Source organism: Leptosomus discolor, chromosome 5, assembly GCF_034619465.1.
Source record: "Leptosomus discolor isolate bLepDis1 chromosome 5, bLepDis1.hap2, whole genome shotgun sequence".
In the NCBI taxonomy this organism is placed as follows: domain Eukaryota; kingdom Metazoa; phylum Chordata; class Aves; order Leptosomiformes; family Leptosomidae; genus Leptosomus; species Leptosomus discolor.
In genome coordinates this window covers 58,267,547-58,287,716 of record NC_141395.1, presented here as the reverse complement: position 1 = coordinate 58,287,716, position 20,170 = coordinate 58,267,547, and the positions used below count along the sequence as shown (strand labels likewise).

General features: G+C 40.4%; 1 protein-coding gene across 2 annotated transcripts in view; it reads left to right on the top strand.

Annotated features, from left to right (window-relative positions):
• Positions 1 to 20,170, top strand: part of STK3 (serine/threonine kinase 3) — a 134,244-nt gene that overhangs the window by 12,152 nt on the left and 101,922 nt on the right. The gene's annotated exons all lie outside the window — the stretch shown is intronic.

The window sequence follows — 20,170 nt, the reverse complement described above, 5'->3', positions numbered from 1 at the left end:
CCTACCCCTTCTGCCTCACAGTCTGTCAGTAGGCCACTTAGTACATGCATGGTTTGGAAACAGGCATAGAATTGTCTTGCTCCCACTCGGTAATTGGGGAGCATGAGAAGTAATAGGCATTACTCAAGGAATGAGAAGGGGAAGGGATGCCAATTAAGGCACGTGAGAGGGAACCAAAACTAGGGTTGTATGTGGAAGTCTTAATGGGCTTTTAAAAAACAGCTTCTCTGAATAATGTTTTGTTGTAGATGTCAAATAATGTTTAGTTCCTTTCAGTCTGTTACTTTCAGTAGTGGGCTGTAACATAGGTGTTCATTTTACCACCAAGTACTGTGAGATGGCCCTTCTACTTGCTAGCTCTTTACATTTTGTAAATGTGCCCTGAAATGTTCCTTGCACCGTACCTGGGAACAGAGGGGGAAAGAGGAGGAGAGAAGAACAATGTTTAGGCTTAGAAAATAAGATTTAATGAAAAATGGAATTAGATTTATTAGGAAGTGGAGGTGATGTCCAGACTAGAGGGATCCTCTTTGAAAAAGGTGGCTTGCATCAGGGCTGCTGTAATGTTGAACTGATGACTGGGGAAAATCCAAAACCAATGGGAGATTGCTGGAGATCCTGCAACCTTTAAAACTGGTGTCCTTACAGTTGTATATTATCCAAGGGTCAGTAGCTCCAATAAGAAATGATGCAAACCAGTCCAGAATTTAAAAAAGAAACAAATAAACAAAAAAAAAAAACCCCAACCTCCCCCCCAGACTTAGAAAAATAAGGAGAAAACTTGTGTGTGCATTGATAGAAAATGCTAGAATTTTCTTAAAAAAAAAAAGTGTTCATATGTGTGTGCGTGTGTATTTATATTAAATCAGGTAATCTAGTTTCTTTTACCTGTTTGAGGATATTGATATAGTAGAGTTATTAAAGATTTAAGGGAAAGAGGTGTTTGAGTCTCAGAGCAAACGCATGCCAATGATCAGACAAACTAACTCTTCTGCTGCTGTTTGTGGTTAAAGCTGATATGACTAAATAGCATAAATTCTATTCTAAGAAATGGAATAACAAATAAATACATGGATACATGTAATGAGATTGAGTTAACGTCCCATTTGAACAGGCAAGTCGTGCAGTGTGTGGCTAGCAGAGCTCTGTACAGGAGCTGTTGGGTGCACAAATAATGCTGGTTGGTGTGAAGTTGGTCTGGATGTGCTTCGTACAGAGAGGTTTATGGACAGACTTCCATACCAGAGACTCTTAAAGAAATACACCTGCAGTGGACTAAATGGGGAGTTCTTTCATAGATGGGTAGCTGGTTTAAATACAAGAGGGTGTGTGGTAAATGGTCATTTTGGGAATACTACATGCATCCATGCTATTTTCTTTGAGAAAGAGAGTAGAAATACAAGTGAGAGGCTCTATTCTAGTAGTGAAGACGGAGAAATACTTGACAGGCTTTGTGGTGCTGAGTATCTGACTGAGAAAATAGGCATAAACAAATGTGAACAGGTACATACATTTGGCTTGGTGGGAGAGGCAGAGTCTTTATATGCAGGTCCATTAGCATTTCAGCTTAATGTTTAGAAATAATTGAACAAGTAAATTGGTTGACAAAGATTACAATAATACCAAGGAACTAAGAGAGCTATGGAAGTTAGAGGAAGGTGACAAGGGTGATCAGAAGTAAAGACTACTTCTCTAGAAGGAGATACTGAATGGATTAGGATACTTATGTGTTGAGAAGAGGTACCTGGAGGGAGAGACATGGTGGAAGCTTTTGAAAACCATGAGTAGCTTGAAGAAAGTGAGTGAGATATGGTTGTATCTTACTGTTTATTACAAAACAAGAGATCGCTCGTGTTAGTAGATCCAAAGCAAAATTTTTTTCTCTATGCATGATGATGAGGTCCACTGTATAGTTATAGAAGATCTTATAGATGCTAGGAGTTTGTTTTCAAAAGGCAACTGAATAAGATGGGGAAAAAATGACTGTGGCTGAATACAAATATTTATCGGCAGGAGCAGGAAATCCATGTGGTTTAGATCTCTGGGAAGGTGAAACAGCCAGCTGTTTACTTGACATGTACTTACATTCAGACAGGCTACCAGGCTAGATAGAACTTTTATTCTGGCTGAGAACAGGGAGTGTTCTGGTGCATATAACAAAAAAAAAAGCAAAACGAACTCCTTCATTTCTCACTTGCTGTGCCTACGACTTGCAAGTTTTGGAAGATTTGGGCAAAGGCTTTGGACTTGTTTGAATTCTCTTACTCTGTGGAACAATGTGACCTGATCGCCTAGACTATGGTGTGATGGAAAGCTTGTGTCTCTGTTACTGGAATGAAGCTGCTTGAAGTAATTCAGCATTCTGTTGGTGATCTTATTTTATTTATTTATATATCTTATTTTATGGAAACAAGAAGTGGTTTCACTGTACTTTTTCCTTGTAAAAAAGAAATGTCTTTGCTTGGAAGTGAGGAGGGAATTGATTCTTACTTTTTCAGAATGTTTATTGAATAGGCCCAGACACACAGGGTTAAGTATTCTGTGATTTTTGTAAATTGTCAAATGAAGATTGTGGCTGGGCCAAGAAAGAATTTATTTCATGCTTCTCCATATGTAAGGAAAAGAAACTGAGGAAGAGAGGTGAAATAACGCTTACTTTAATGCAGTGGTCATTAGGATCATCATTTGGACCTCAGTGATCCTAATGGTATTTTCCAACCTAGATGATTCTATGATCATATCAAAGTAAGTCATAGGATAATGTGGATGTCTCCTCATATTTGGGGAGGAACCATTACTATGTATTTGCCCTTGTTGCTTATCTATAAAACTAAAAATTTACTGATCTTCTTTTTCTTTATCTGTGTTTCTCCTGCTTCAAAAGTTTTTTGTTGTTTGTCTAGAAGGTGAGCAACATGGAGCTTTGCTCTAATGGGCTAAAAGTGAGTGAAGCAGAATTCAAAGTTAAGGAAACTTGTGGTGGCTCTTGGGAACCTGTTCATATAGAGAGGTTTTTGGCTTGACAGGAGCAGGCTCTTGTCCAAGAGGCCCAAGCCACTACTTTGAAGTTAAATTGACCACTGGAATTCTGCCCCAGAGTTCTAGCATACCAGGTAGATCAGCAGTACTAAAGCAAGGTTATGATGCCTGTTAGCTCATCTGAGGTGCTGTGTTCATCAGTACCAAGGCAACAAAGCTGTGTACCTAGTTTCGTCTGCTTTTCTCAGAGACTGATTTGGGAGGTACATGTATCTTACACAGTGAAACTGTGGGTTGCTGCCAGAAAGGGCAGTTCCGCTGTTATCCTCCAACTTGGTTGATGCTTTTCTGCCTTTTCTGTGACTCTGATACAGTGACTGTGTGGCCACAGGGTGATCTCTGCTAAGCTTGATGGGGGTACTTTTTCCTTTCTAGTCTATCCCCCCACCACCTCGTGAGCTAACTCAGGACTTACTGTGGCAGCACAGTGGCTTGATCTGATGCAAGAGACATTAAGAATGAGCAGTGGGGAAAGGGAAGGAAAAGCAGGAGTGAAACTGACTGTTTCAGTGGCAGCTTGCAATAGAATAAGATAATTACAATGCGAAGCAGTACTTTAAGTCCTGCTGGCCGCTATTAACATATTGGGGAGTATTGACACACCAGCAACCCTGCCTCTCTACTGATAATTTAGGGTGCACTTGCTCATCCACTGATCACGATTTACTGAGTTATTCTAATTCTGGCTCTTTTGGGGACCAAAGTCAGTTTGCTGTAGCATACCATGTAGTGGCTATACAGTGGGTTTATGAGACAAAACCTTCTTATTTGGGACAGTATTGTGACAAGTGTAGCCCCGTACTACTGTGCAGGTGGTGTGCTGTTGGGTCCAGAGATCTTGTATCTTGTATCTAAACTGTGACTTTCTTTACATACTGGTTTATTTATCAGTTACATATACATTGCCTCAATTTTTCTTATGGATTGTCTTCTGCCATCTTTTCTTAACTAATTACTTTTTTCATGTGTTTAACTCCAGTAATTCAAATGAATACTGTATATGAATCTGCAGATGCTGGTTCTGTGTTCTCTATATGCTACCATGGAGGCCCAGGGCAGACCTTTGTTACCTCTCCGGGCTAAAGGCACTTAATTCATCAGAATGTTATTTTGCAGCTTTAAGCAGTCATGTTTCTCAGTAATTTCACAGTTAAAATAGTTTTAATTTGTAGGCCTTTGCTGCACTAAAGTACATGTGATTTGCAGCTGTGTATTGGTTATCTAAGGCCTGTTAACTCACGTATTTTCTGTTTGAGTAGCATCTATCACAGTGTAACTTCCTCACCTGAACCCACATGGGTTAATTAATAGCCAGCCAGTCCATACACAAAGACTGAAATTCCTTCTGCACTGACTAGTTTGTTTAACTGATCTCTGTTATGGCAATGGACAAGTCCATCCCGGATATACCGCTGACCATGTTCTGTCCCTAAGCCTTCCGGGAGGTGAACTGAATCAATGGGCTCGTTGGCTGTGCTACTATTTGGAGGTTGATCTTTAGGCCAAGACTTTTCAAGTACTTTTCTGTACAGCCAGACTGAGGAGGAGGAGGAAAGAAGTTGATCCCAAATGTCCTGGTTGGCTTATTCTGTGTCTAGCCTTGCAAACCAACGTAGTCTATACTAGCTTCTGCAGTGTGACATGGAGATTATTCAGTGCTTGTCTAATAAAATCCTTATTATGGCTCTGAATGGTTGCCTGTTGCATAAAAGCTGGGCGGCGTTATAATTTTTAGGAATTATTTTTCCTTAGTTCTTTAGAATAGTGGTGCTGGTTCCTTCAAAAATGGGTTGTGGTGTCTGAATCTCAAAATCGTAGCCCTTTCTTGCAACCTTGCAGTAAAACTGTATCCATCTGCTTGGAAATTAGCTCATAGGAGAAAATTAGTTTTTGTCTCGGGCTGTGGGGGTATTTGTTTGTGTTCCAGAAATAACCAACACATAATGTACATCTTAATTGTCATGAAAGAAGAGCAAGTTAGAGCTACATGGTTATTCATCTGTTTCCAGAGTAACTATATTCCATGCAAATAAGGCTGCCAAAAAAGCATTCAGAAGTTGGGAAGTTTCAGAAATAAGATTAGCCATGCAGCATCCTCTGGTATCATGTTCAAATCACATGTGCAGTGTGAAACACTCATTGTCCTCTCTTCACCCTTTTCTACAGGACTTGGTGTTAGCGGATCATGCTCAGTCAGTGAGGAGTCGATGTATGTGCTATTAAAATAGTATATAATCATATAAGCTGAGGTCTGATGTTTGTTTGCAAAACAGTAAAAGAGTTGCTTTGAAGACAGAATTGTCTTTCTCCAAACTTTATCTGGCCTTCATCTTTCCATTAAAATACAGTTATTAACTAGTCAGATATTGCTACGAACATCTACAGGTCAGTTCTAAGGAGAATTAGCTTCTTGAATGATTTCTGTAGTTTCCCACCTAGGTTACTCAGGTGGGTAAAATGTTGGAGATCATTTTGTGGGCAGTCTTAAAACTGTTGGTAGCCATGTAATGATAAATGCTTAGCGCCATGTAATTCACTGACTTTCTGTTTTTAAAGTGTGCTTCTTGGATGAAAGCTTACAAAATACTACTTCAGTTCTAAGGGCTGTATTTGCTGGGTTTCATGATGTTTACATTTGCTACTGATCTCTCTCTGCAGTTGGGTCACTGCTAAAAGCTGAGAGAGGCTGTAGTATGTTGAGGGGGGAATAGAATTTTCACACTTTTTCTTATCTGTACAGATTGTCTAGTTGCATATTCAACAGATCTCCTTTCCCTCCCCACCCTCCCCCAAGTTTCAGAAGGCAAATTTTGGGAGATTTTAGGAAAATGTCGGAAGTTGCATCCATGGTTTGAAGTTTGTTACTCATTTTCCAATTTGAGCTGCTAAAGATTTTTCAAGAGAAGTTTGTTAGAATTACCTAAAGTAAGCAACAACACCCCACCCCCCCCACCCCGTATATAATTTTTGGTAATGCCAGGTTTAAGTTGCTGAAACAATGAAATGACCATGTAAACGGAGAATATAAAGAAATTTATAGTAATGCATTCCAATCGGAGGTAGCTGTTTAAATGAATGTTTAATCAGGTCGGTCCTCTGTTGGTACCCTGTAAACACCTCATGTTGCAAGACTTGCAAAGTCTTATTCCTGTTACGCTAAAGGGTGGAAGTTTAACCTTATTGCCTCCCCACGATGCTCTTTCCCTCAAAGAACCCCATCATTGTTTGCCTTGGAGAGCCTGAAATATTAGCTGAATTGTTCATGTCTTTTTCCAGTTTAAGTCAACATGGAAAATTCTAATCTGAGCAATAAAATTTGTCTCAGTCTGAGGAATTAAGACAAATTTCATTAAGATCAGAACACCATATCATTCTTCCATAATATTTTATAATAAAATAATCGGTGTTTAAAGTTGAGGTGGATTTATTGCTGTATATTATTGTTGGGAGGAAGTAAAGGAAATGTAGGAAAACTGCAAGTAAAAGAAAGGTTATTGTTGAAATTGGATGTTTATTTTAGAGTGGCGAGGCAGGAGGTGAACAGTGTGCCACTGATTAATGTGCCACTGATATGAACTAAATAATAATCTTAATCTGGAAAGGACCTCTGGAAGTCATCTAGTTCAATCTCCTCTTCCAAGGAAGGTGAACTTTTAAGTTCAATTACGTTGTTCAGGGCCTTGTTCAGCTGAGTTCTGAAAACGTGAAAAGGGGTTGATTCAAGAGTCTCTCTATGCAGCCCTGTGAACTTCTTGTATCTAACTGAATTTCCTTTGTGACAACTCGTGACTGTTGCCTATTCTCCATTTTCTCTGACACTCTGAGAAGTGTCTGCCTTTGTGAGGATTTTTTTTTGTTATTCACCCCCTTTAGATTGTTTAAAATTACATTGAAATATCCACTCTTCAGACAAGACAAACCTTTCTCTGTCGACTTGGTACATCGTGTGCTCTAGTCCCCACTGGTGGACTCTCCAGTTTGTCAGCACTTCTTTTATGGTAGCCTGAAACTGGGCACAGTAAAGCCAAATCTGGAACACAAGTATTAAATAAAGGGGAATATTTGCTAGACCTGACTTGCTGACTGTGCTTTCCTAATGAAGATCTTCCCTGCTGTGAGGGTATGTGGCTGACTTGTGTTCAGCTTGTCTACTGGAGCCTCCACAGGACCTTTCTTGTAGCAATGCTACCTGCCCCACTGATCCTCAGCCTATACTGTTCATGGCATGGGGTTCTTCTGTCCTAGATGTGGGACTCTGCCTTTGTTGAACTTCCAAGTCTGTTGTCAACCTAATTCCTCCAGCTTGTTGAGGTCCCTCTGAGTGGCAGCCCTGCGTTTTAGTGTATTGATGGCTTCTCCCCTGTTTCATGTCATCCACAAACATTATGGGAGCATGTTTTAGCTCACTGTTGAGGTGGTTGCTGAAGATGTTGGAAGTACTCACCCTAGTATCAGCCTCTGAGGAATATTGCTTATAGCTGGTTGCTGGTTACATTTTGAACAACCATTGAGCCTGGCAGTTCAGCCAGTTGATCTTCCATATCTTCTCCATGATTCCCCAGACTTGGCTAAAAAGATATTATTGGAAACTGTCAACAGCCTTTATAAAGCCACACTAAATGACATCTTCAGCACTGTCTTCATCATAGGAAAGTGGCCAGGTTAATTTGTCATGATTTCCTTTTGGTCCATGTGCTGGCTGTTCTCTGTCCCCTTTTTACCCTTTGTGTGTCTAGAAATTAGCTTCTGTGAGGATTTTCCCGATGCTATCCTGGGGATTGAGGATAATCTGGCCAACCTGTAATTCCTCAGATCATTCTTCTTGCCCTTTTTGAAGATGGTATCATAAGGGACGTCCCCTGATTGCGGTAACTTTTTAAAGCTAGTAAGCAGTAGCCTTGAGTTGGCACTAGACAGCTCCTTGTCACCTTTGGATGTGTCTCATCTACTCCCATGGGCTTGTATTTGCCCAGTTTACTAGAGTAATTCCTAACTCATTCCACTTTGCTACTAGGCAGAGACAACTGAGAGCCAGAGAAATCCTCCTTAAGACTGCTGCAAAGATGATCCTTAGGAGATTTCTGCATTGTTTATCAATAGATTGACCACCCCATTTAGCACAAGGCCAACATTTTCTTGTATTTTTCTTTTCCTGTGCATATAGACCAATACAAGCTCTTCTTGCTATCCTCTGTATTATTGTCCAGTTTCAAACCCACCCTAGCCTTGGCATGCCTAATTGTGCTCCTTAGTATCCAGGCAGTGCTTCTTTATTTGTCTTTAGTAGTCTGTTGCTGCTCTTTATATGCTTCAATTTTTGCACTTTAGCTCAGTCAGGAGTTCCTAGTTTGTTCAAGATGGCCTCCTGCTGTGTTTGCTCTTTAGCTTGCCTGTCAGGGAGGACTGTTTTCATACTTTGAGGAGGTTGCCTTTGGTGCTCAACCAGCTCTTCAAGGTTCCATTGCCCTTTAGGGCAGCATGCCCTGGGATCCCACTTACTAGTTCCTTTGTCAGCCTGAGGTTTGCTATCTGAAAATCTGGTTCTGCTACTTACTTTTGTCACTTCCCTCCATAACTTAACCTCCACCATCTCACAGTCCCTTGCTAAGGCTTCCTCTGCCATCCCTAGTGAGATCTTACTCTACTCATGAGTAGCTGGTCTAGTGCAACATCTCCGGCAGCGTACAGCAGTTGCAGTAAAAATTATTACGTCTCACTCCTGGATTTTTTTTTGGTACCGTGTCACAGTCACATTGCCCTTCCAACAGATATGGAGGTGGTTGACACCATCCCCCACCACCCCTGTGAACAATGGCCTGTGTTCAAGTGCTGAGGATGACTTCATCTACTTCACCTTTTTGATTGGGTGGTTTGCAGTGGATGACATGATGGCGTCCCCTTTTGGGCTACCCTTCTGTTTTTGACCTGTAAACTCTCAACAAGTTTAAGTGTACCGTAGCTGAGCTGCATGTTTGGGTAGAGCTCAACCCTGCCTATCCTTCCTGCTTGTTGCTTGTGAGGAGACTGCATCCATTTCACAGCATGCTAGTTATGTGAGCTATCCCATTGTGTCTCTAATTCTAGTGACATCATAGTTCTGCAGTTGTGTGCAGGCTGGCAGTTCTTCCTGTTTGCATCACAGGCTGTAGGCTTTTGTACACAGGGTTTCAGATGTACCCCTGTCTGCCCTACTTTATCTCAAAGGGAGTGAGAAAACCTCCTCTGGAACCCTGTCTGATACGTGCTTCCACATTCTCTGTTCCTCCATTTACCTGAAGGCTTTGATTTCTTTTCCCTGGTGAACCTAGTTAAAGCTCTTCTCACTAGGTTAGCAAGCCTGTTGGCAAAAATAGTCTTGACCTCCTTTGACAGATAGATCCTGCTTGTTCCCAGTAGTCGTCATTCCTCTGAGGACCCTGCGTTCATAAAAACACTAATGCTTTGCTGCTGCTAGCAGGCCTCCTGGGAGGTGGTGATCTGCAGATGCATTTGCTTCTGCTTGAGGTCTTCCCCTTGACTGGCAGGCTCAAGAAGACCACCACACTGACCCCTGTTCACTTAATACAGCTTATTCAATGTCTCCCTTGGTCGTGCTGTCAGAGCCAATGGGGAAGGTGTGAACAGGTGTGTAATTTGTGATCAAAGTGATCTTTTTGCAACTATGTTTTATATAATGGTAAAGTTGTTTTTAAACAATGTCAGCTCAAATAAATGCTTCCTGTTTGAAAGGCATGTGGTTGTATTGTTTTAACTGACCTGTGGTTAGGACTTCCATTGAGGTTCTTGACCTTACTTAGTGCTTTGTCAGTAAAGGACTTTGAAGAACCAAACTAAATTGGTGCTGATCACAACTGTGTGTGGACATGACAAATGCATGTCGTTGGGCTACTGATCATAGTGAAAAATCTGTTTTCTCATGTTATCTGTACTTAGTACAGTGCTGAAGAGGCTCTGCACTATTCTGCATTATGTCCAAGGCTGTGTTCAACAAACTGTTAGCCAGTTTAGTGCTTCATAGATGTCTTACAGCAATCTGTAACTTGATAATGAAGAATAAAGGCTAAGGAGTCTGACTTGTATATTCTAATCTGTTCTTGATCTCCCTGTGTCTACTTACCTAGTGGTAGTTAATGTTGAGCATGTGACCATGGGAGGTGCCTGAGATTTCCTGAAATAGTTTTCCATATGAGCCACTAGATATGTTCTAGATAACTTCATGTTGCTGCTAGGCTGTAGTAATTTTCAAGCCACAGGTAGAAGACTTTGATTTGTTAGCACTATCTTGAATTATCCAGTATAAAAATAGTAATTTAAGGAGAAGAGAAGATGGGGTCTGTTGCATATTCTATTCAAGAAACATTACAAAAGTTATGTTACTGGGATTATGTAGTCAAAACCACAAATCTGAAAAAATAAACGCACTGATCATCACCTGTGCCGTGAATGGTCATTGTGTTTATTGTGGCCCATTTTCCATATGATTTTACGTGCAGCATGACTTGGGCTCAGCAAGAAGAGTGACCCTTGCTGCCTCACTTCCTTCCTATGATACTATGCCTAGGTTGTTATACTTGAGTAAAACTGATAATTCTCCTGTGGTAGTAAGTTCTTAGTCCATCCATTACTGTAATATTGAGGTGTTCCCTTAGTTGTAATATAGGAGGAAGAAGGGATTATCTCCATTAGTTTGAGACAACTAGTGAAAGTTTTAGACTAAACCTCATCATCCATCTTAAGTAATTTATATGTCATGATTTGGTACCTCACTCAAAACAGGCTGTGATTTTGTTTGAAGAGCACTGTCTTCACACAGAGAATGCAGGTCTGTGTAAAAGAGTAAGTCTGAAACGTAGTTGCTCTGAAAGTGAAGCTCGGGGAAGTGGCTTCAGGAGAGTGTAGTCTCATTGGGGTTTGCAGCAGACAGTGGGAACCAGAATCTAGCATTGACTTTAGGCTGGAGCTGCAACTGTAAAGCTTTTTTTCTCTCTGAAGCTTTATGCCTTAATTAATGAGTTACACTTCAAATATTACAAGTGGGAATGGTATGATAGTAACTGTCATATCTTCTCCCCTGCTCATTTGCTGATCTCTCCTGCATTTCAGCCTCTTTCTTAGTCCAGCGTTGTCTTTACATAGATGAAGACTGAGGTATGTGATTATGATAAGATCAGTGATGTTCGAGTTTCATAGCTTCTAGTGGAAGAATAATTATACTGTGGTGCCTTTATTTGCCATGAGAGTGGACTTACCCAGTGTGCTTGACCTAATCAGACTGTTTAGATGCAGTAATCGGATACTTCCTGGAAGCATCAGGCTTAATGTGCGTGTATTACTTAGTGTAAAAAGAGCAGCTGGGAATGGACTTAAGGCAGTTAAAGCAATTCAGCTGACCCAGACCCCTTCAGAGGGGCCCTCAGGAAGGAGAATGACTGTGAGCAGAGAACCTGTAGATGAGTTGTCCCAACAGCTGCATGGATTAGGTAGCGTGTGACAGACTGTATAAATGCATCCTTAAGTCTCCCTTGTGTGTGGCATCCACAGCCAGTTAGATGTGAATATGTGGATTAGCTGGTCTCCTAATAGATGTGGAACACCTGAATTTGCTGTGACCTGCTTTTTTCCAAATGTCCCTTTTAAAGATTGGCTTCATGGCTAATGTTTTTATGTAGGCTGTAGAGTTCTTCGCCTTTATCATTCACATTCATTTTAATACATAACTTGCACGTGGCTTTGATGAAGGATTTGAAGCTGCTTCATGGCTGACTCATATTTAGAAGGTAGCACCAACCCATCAAAGGGACACAGCATACAGAATTAGAACTAGCCAAAGATACTAAGCAGATAAATGTTCCACAGGATTTTAAATGAGGATCTTGACACAACTAGAAATTGGAAGCAAAGTAGGAGGATAACGACTGTGAAATTATGCTGAGGTGCAAAATATTGAGCATGCTATGCTGATTGTGTGTTCAAAAGCTCAGAATAAAATAAACCGGCTGTTTTAACAGGAAACATAAAAACCATGTGGTTTGATTAGGAATAGTACCGTATAAGAGCCATATATCCAGACCAGGATTGCAACATCAACTATAACACATTCCTATTAAAATATTAAATAGTTTTGTTTCTTTTAGTTGTACTGTGTGGGAGTTATCAATGGCATTACTTGTATATCAACATCAAACTACTATTAGAACTAGAGAGTACTGGCTACTAAGTAGATGGCAAGTTGTGTGCTATGACAAAGGTGTATTATGGGCTGATTCTGCACTTGGCTGTTTCCTTTGTAAGTTGAAAGTCGCTTGTGGGGACACAGGCACTATACTACCTATGTGGTGACTTTTAACCGTTCTTGTGAGGAGAGCCTGTGATTTAGGGTAAAGAAGGGAGGAGACATAATTAGGAAGTATTTTGATGTGGATTTTAATTTATTTGATTTTGTAAGATTTGTGAATAAACGAATAATTGGAGGAGCTTTGGATCTGTTTTTGTATACTTTGGTTCCTTGTTGCTTCTAACAATTGGTAGGCTCAAAAAGTGTACCTGTCTTCTCTATTACCACAAATTGCATCAGGTTTACATTAGTTTATGTGCCAACTGGTCTCTATATGGTGTAATGAAGAACTATATATTGTGTTTTGTTGTGTTTAAAAAAAAAAAACAAACAAAAAACCACCACAACAAAAACCCCCCAAAAAACCAAAACAAAAAACAAAAACAACAAACCCAACAACATATTTCTATGTTTCAAAAAAATCCTGGGTGTTTTGTTGGTTTTTTTTTTTGTTTTGTTTTTTTTCCAAATCTTGTGTGTACGAAGACGTAAGCCATTGATGCATTTAGGTGATCTATCTTCAGGAATATGTCTCTTTTAATACAGGTTTAGAGTGATGGAATGCATTGTAAAATCCAAATGGGGTTTAACTGCTATGTTCCTCGCAGGGGGAAAAATAGAATAGAATAGCTCCAGTTGGAACGGACCTACAACAATCATCCTGTCCAACTGCCTGACCACTTCAGGGCTGACCTCAAGTTACAGCATGTTGTTAAGGGCCTTGTCCAGCTGCCTCTCAAACACTGACAGGCCTGGGGCATTGACCACTTCTCTAGGAAGCCTGTTCCAGTGTTTGACCACCCTATCACAAAGAAATGCTTCCTAATGTCCAGTCTGAACCTCCCTGGCGCAGCTTTGTATCATTCCCACAGGTCCTGTCACTGGATACCAGGGAGAAGAGATCAGCGCCTCCCTTTCCACTTCCCCTCCTCAGGAAGCTGCACAGAGCAATGAGGCCACCCCTCAGCCTCCTTCTCTCCATACTAGATGAGCCCAAAGTCCTCAGCTGCTCCTCACAGGACTTTCCTTCCAGCCCTTTCCCCAGCTTTGTTGCCCTCCTCTGGAGGCACTCAAGGACCTTCACATCCTTCTTAAGTTGTGGGGCCCAGAACTGCACACAGGGCTCAAGGTGAGGCCGCACCGACGCTGTGTACAGCGGGATAATCGCCTCCCTTGACTGACTGGCCGTGCCCCGATTGATGCACCCAGGGTGCAGTTTGCCCTCTTGGCTGCCAGGGCACTGCTGAATCCTATTGAGCCTCCTGTGGACCACCACCCCCAGATCCCCTTCTGCAGGGCTGCTCTCCAGCCACTCCTCTACCAACTTATACTTGTGCCCAGTGTTACTCTGTCCTAGGTGCAGAATCTGGCACTTGGACTTGTTAAATTTCATTCCGTTAATCATTGCTCAGTGCTCCAATCTATCTAGATCCCTCTGCAAGGCCTCTTGTCCTTCAACAGAGTCAATAGCACCTCCCAGTTTGGTATCATTAGTGGACTTACTAATGGTACATTCAACTTCTGCATCCAGATCATTGATAAAAATACTGAACAGAGCTTGTCCTAGAATTGAGTCCTGTGCAACATCTCTGGTGACAGGTTGCCAGCCAGGTGTAATACCATTCACTACAACACTTCGAGTCCTGCCCTTCATTCAGGTCTTCATCCAGCATGTTGTGTACCTTCTCATCTCACAGTTGGACAAACTTGTCCAGAAGGATGCTGTGAGGGACAGTATCAAAAGCCTTACTAGAATCCGAAAAGCCCTGCATCTGCTGCCTTCCCTTCATCCACTAGGCGGGTGACTTTATCATAGAAGGATATCAAATTGGTTAAACAGGACTTTCCCTTTGTAAACCCATGTTGACTGTGCCTGATAACTGCATTGTTCTTTAAATGCCTTTCAGTAGTATGCAGTATGATCTTCTTCATAATTTTTCCAGGAACTGACCTTAGACTAGCAAGTCTCTAGTTTCCTGGGTCTTCCCTCACACCCTTTTTGTAAATTGGAAAAACATTGGCTGTCAGCAGAGATCTCAGCCACTAATTTTTTTATGAACTAAAAGCTAGGGATTTACCTCCTTAAGACCATGTACTTGCCTTTTATTCAGACAGTCAGCTAACTTGCTGAATATTCCTTAGTAGCTAAATATTTTGGAATCCCTTTATTTTGGGGTGATATGAAAGCTTTGAATGTAGACTAGTCAACTAAAACAAGCCACCCCTGATTTATTAAAATTGGCATAAATGCACCTAATCCAACTGTACAGAATAACTTAGATGTAAATTATACTAATACAGAATCACAGAATGGTTGAGGTTGGAAAGGACCTCTGGAGGTCATTTGGTCCAGCCATCCTGCTCAAGCGGGGCTATCTTGAGCTGGCTGCCTAGGGCCATATCCATGTGGCTTTTGACTGTCTCCAAGAGGGACACTCCACAGCCTTCCTTGGCAACCTATTCCAGCGCTTGGTTGCCCTCACAGTGAAAAAGTGTTTCCTGATGTTCAGAGGGAACCTTCTGTGTTTCAGTGTGTGCCCGTTGCCTCTGGTTCTGTCACTGAGCAGCACTGAAAATGGCCTGGCTCTGTCATCTCTGCATCTTCCCTTCAGATACTTGGTGTGCATTGAGAAGATCCCCCTTGAGCTTTCTCTTTTCCGGGCTGAACATTCCTGGCTCTCTCAGCCTTTCCTCATAGGGGAGATGCTTCAGTCCCTTAATCATATTTATGGCCCTTTGTTGGACTTTCTCTGGTATGCCTATGTCTTTACTGTACTGGGGGGCCTAGAACTGGACCCAATACTCCAGGTGTGGCTTCACCAGTACTGAGCAGAGGGGAAGGATTGCCTCTTTCCATATGCTGGCAACACTTTGTCTAATGCAGCCCAGGATACCATTTGCATTCTTTGCAGCACACAAAATACTTGAATACTATTAAAGTGCAAAAACATCTGCAAAAGATAGTTTTGGTCTACAGAAACAACATAACTAGAACTCTTTGTACAATGCTTTATGTATCCAGTAAGGGAAGATGCGGTCTATGTATGGCTCAGCTGCCATACTGCCATAGTTAAATCATGATTGTGGTTTTAGAAGTATTTCTTTGGAGAATTTCATATTTGTGTGTTTTCCATGGTATGCTTAAGTAGTGTATGTTCTGCAAAAAGTTTAGACTGCACAAAAATCAGAAAATCAGTAATTGTGAAAGATTTTTTTTTTTAAAGATTTTTTTGTTGTGATTGCACAGTAATGTTCAATATGGCAGTATGTTTTTTTTTTTTTTTCTGAAAAGGTAGTTTTGTCTACGGAAGGTGAGTGTACTTTCTTGGCTTGTTGAGTAAGGCTGGAAATTCATTGTCTCTTTCTAAATACTCTAACATCTTAAAGCTAAACATTTTGTAGTATTATGCATATACTTGGCCATATTTAACAAAATATAGGCAGGAATGACTTCAATGACTATGTCATGTTACCTAGATGATGATTATATATATACGTGTGTGTGTACCTATATATGCATTTTATGGAATGGATGGATCTAGGACATCTGGAGTTGGGGTTGTTTTGTCTCGAACACTTATGGCAGAGTAAGCCTGTTCTCTGTTCTTTTTCCCTGTGCTTCCTTGTTACTGCTGTTCCTTATAAACATGATTCATGTACTATCCTTACTATTTATAGGTCACATTCACTTCTCTTAGCTTTTCTGACCACTGTATGTTTTTTGACATGACTTAAATACTTCTTATTTCTGTAACATGTAGCCACACGAGAGCTTTCCTTTAGGGATGGTCCCCAAGTGGTGTATCAGGATGCAGTACTCTAAAACTCACTGTCTTCTGGTTTGCTGTATTCTCAGTCCATAGCTTCTTTGTCAACCTTTTGATACCAGTGTTCTGTTACCCTCTCCTTTTGAGCTGGATTTTGCCATGCAGCTGCAAAAGCACTTCTCCATTTAGAGCTGATCCAAAGGTCTCCATGTGGTCTAACCACTGATTTTTCAAGAACTAAAGCTGGGGATTTACCTCCTTGGGAACACAGTGTATTGAAGCGAGACCACCTCTGCAGAGCCTTCTAAGCACAATTTCTCACAATACTTGTTTTTAGATGGAAGTGGGCAGTAAGCTGTACGCCTATCTTGCTATGCGTTTGTTAGTGCTCAGGGTCGTTTTTTTGATGCATATTCAGAATTAACTGCATGGAAGTCTTTGGAGATTCAGGACACTGTATCGTTTCTGAACGGGGATGGATTTGGCAAAGCTCTGGCAGAAAGTGTTACACTCAGCATGTCATAAACCGTTCATGATACAGTATTTGTTAATAGCCAGAGCTTAAATTGCCTGTAGTGTGAGTCTTCAGATAATCACAGTTTTAGTGTACTTCACCACAAAATTATTAGCTCACATAATGAGGATTGTCTCTTTCTCCAGCTATCCTTCTGACCATACTTGAGTTTATCTTGCAGTTGATTTAAAGTCTCTTCTTGCTTGACTCCAGATCAGGTAGATGGTTTTACTCCCTTGGTGCAATGCCAGGAAAGCTGTTTTGTTTGAGCTGTGTGTAACAGGTTTTAAGTTCTCCTGGCATACGGTCCTTTGAATCAGCATAGTAGTCAGCATAAAGTAGCACAAATTAAAGGCTCTGAGCAGTGTGCCACTGAATAGAAACACTGAAAGATCTTGGAGATAAGTGGCAGACAAGGAAGGCATAATGCACAGCAGAGGCGTGCTGCGGAGCACAGAGCTAATGCCACCATCAATTTCATCCTCTGCTTGCATAGGGAAAGTCTTATAAAAGTCACTGGCACTCTTTGGGCGTAGCAACACGCGTACTTATTTGGAAAGCAATGCCAGTTTGGGCTGCTCCTACTCTGCTACATCCTTGTTGACAACGCGATGAATTGAATCAGGGAACTGATTTGTTGGAAAAATAATTTGGCAGGTGGGTTTATTTTTAACTAGGGTCAGTTACAGTTATTCAGTGGAAGGGCTGACACACAGTGGGAATTGCTGCTGTAGGTTGTGGTGAAAGAAGGGACTGGAGCTTGGCACTGCTGTTTAATCAAATGTGTGTGTAACTGTGCCCTTGGGCTCCACGCCCAGGTTTTATGAGACTGGGTAGAATCTGGAATAGGGAAGCAGTTCTGTTTGTTAAATAATTAAAACTTGTTACGAGCAACTTAAATGCAGATAATCTTGCTGACTAATCATTTTTTCCTTTCTGTTGAGTCATTCTGTTGGCTTAGAGTGATTATGAGTGGGTGTTTTGTTTCTTGTGGGCTTTTGGTGGTGGTTTTTTTTGGAGGAAGGTGCGGATGTGTACCAATGCTTTCAAAACTGAAACTGGAAGGAATTGCTATTGCTTAATTTAATTTCTATGTAGGATTGGAAAAGTAGAGAAAGAGTAACCCAGTGTTGCAGCCAAATTAGAGTATGCATCTTCAATTTTGCAGTTTCTTGCATTTTTAAGAATGTGTCAAGTTAATTTCCTTTGTTTTTATATTAAAGCATTGATATACTGTAATGGAACAGCATTTCAGTTGCATGAATAGTTTCTTTGTATTTCCTTGAGAAACTGCATCACATGAATTGTGTGTGTATTTTTGCTTTTATTCTAGAATAAATGATGAAAATCTGAGAAGCGTTCTTAGGCGGTCTGGTACCTACAAAAGATTCACTCTTACTGTTTCTCTGATAACACTTCTTCAGGAGCTTTTGTGTTCCTATTATGTTGATCTAAAGCAATGAAGATAAACAACTTAGTAGTCCATGTAGTTGATGAAGCAGATAAATAAAAAAAAAAAAATCCATTTTTTTCACCATATTGTATTTTCTTTAGTAATGAAATGTTTGTCAGCTTGTCAGTTGATACTTGAGCTTACTGTATCATTTGTGATAGTATATGAATTCTGCAATGTGTTAACGTAGTAAATGAGAGGCATTTTGGGCTGCCCAGTCTACAGCACCTCTTTATTAATATAGTAGGTGTTTAATCATTGCTATTTTTTAATTATTTTTTTAGCTTTAAAAAGAACTTTTAAAGTCTGCTTAAAAAGAGAAGTCAAGCAAAAGACTCCTTAGTGTTTCCTTTGTGATGCTTTTACAGAGTTCAGTGAATATCTGTTGCAATTTTTTTTCTTACTCTTCAAATTTTCAGTTTTCTCAGATTATATTCAGTTACTTGACTAATTCGAGAGTTCATCCTGACTGAAAAATAAACAGTGAACATGATATGAAAGAGAGCTGGATTAACTGTGCAAAATGTATTGTTGCCTTGAGCAGCTCTGAAGTTCTGAAGAGCCTTAACTCTTCTATCTTAATTCTCAGAAATTGCTGGAGGCCATGCTGTTACTAAAGAACTTAAAGAAACCTGCTAAAAATTCAGCATGACTGTAGAAGGTAGTATTATGCACTAGTAAACGTTATGTAAAGGAATATGATTTTAGACACTAGAAGGCATTAACAGGCTGCAACTGCTTTGAAAGTTGTGTGCCGACATGTTGCATTATCTTCACACAGTAGTAATTGTGCTTACTAAAATGTAGCTTGTCTTATAAACTATATTCAGGGCCAGCTATGTTAAGATTTCTGTTAGTTCAATTGTACAATTTTATAGTGTAATAATAATGTGATATATTATAGCATAGCTCATGTGGATTATCTACGCTTAATGTTAAGAACTAACAGGAAACCTTTGCAGAGACAGCAGACTGATTTACCTTGGTAAATGTTTAAAAAATTACAATATTTGTGGCTGAAATTGAAGAGCTATATATTCAATCTGATTGTATTTTCCTATGAGGATATCACCTGGCAATTGTTGAGTGATGCAGGTGATTTGAAAAGAACCCAAAAGTTCAGTGAGCATTAATTCTCTGTCAGTCAGCAACAAGAAAAGAACAATGGTGTAAAAAAAGCCTGTAACATCTGCTTGGCATCCATTCTCAATCATTTATTTGACAGTTAAAAGAACAGGTAATAGTAGTTACTGGCGCCTTCCAGCATAAGAGCACTCTGACATCTTAATTGTCCTTTTTCAGGGCTGAGTAGTTTTGCGAAGGTCATTGGGGCGCGTCTGTATGGGTGTAGATCTACAGCTTTGTATCAGTATGGAGCACAGGCAGAGTGAGAAATACTTATTCTCAAAAATTAGTGTTCACTTACATTCCACATAAAACAAAGTTACTAGCCTTAAAAGGAATGGCTTACTTGACAGACTTCGGTAAAGTTCTGTAAATTAGCTGGGAACTGTTTGGGTGTTTGTATTTCTGCATGCTGTGTTTATATCCCTACAGATAATAAGTAGCAAGCTATCCCTGATGAATATATTTTTCACAAGTTTTGTGATAATTATTTGGCTTTTTTCTGTACACATTTGTCTCTGGTTTTGGTGTTGTGGGTTGTTTTTTTTTTGGTTTGTTTGTTGTTTGGGTGGGTTTTTTTTGTTCTTCTGAAGAAGCTCTTAATTTACCCTCTCTAATTTGTAAATTGCCAGCAATGAGAAAGCAATAGTAGTGCAGTTAGGAATAGCTGGTGGACAAAAGCTTGATACTACTAATTGTAGACTGAGCAGGCATTTTGTATGTAGGAATTTGAGGAACAAAGAAAACACGGTGTTCGTTAATCTCTTTCCAAATGTAGGACTGTGTTAGTTTGGGCAAACTGTGTAAAGAATGTAAGGGCATGGATGTTTGAGCAATAGCACTAGCCTTCCACGGTAGAGGAAGCGCTATCTCTCTTTCCAGGGCAGTGTTCTAGTATGTGCCATCTAGTCCAGTGGTGACCACCATTACCTTTGTTT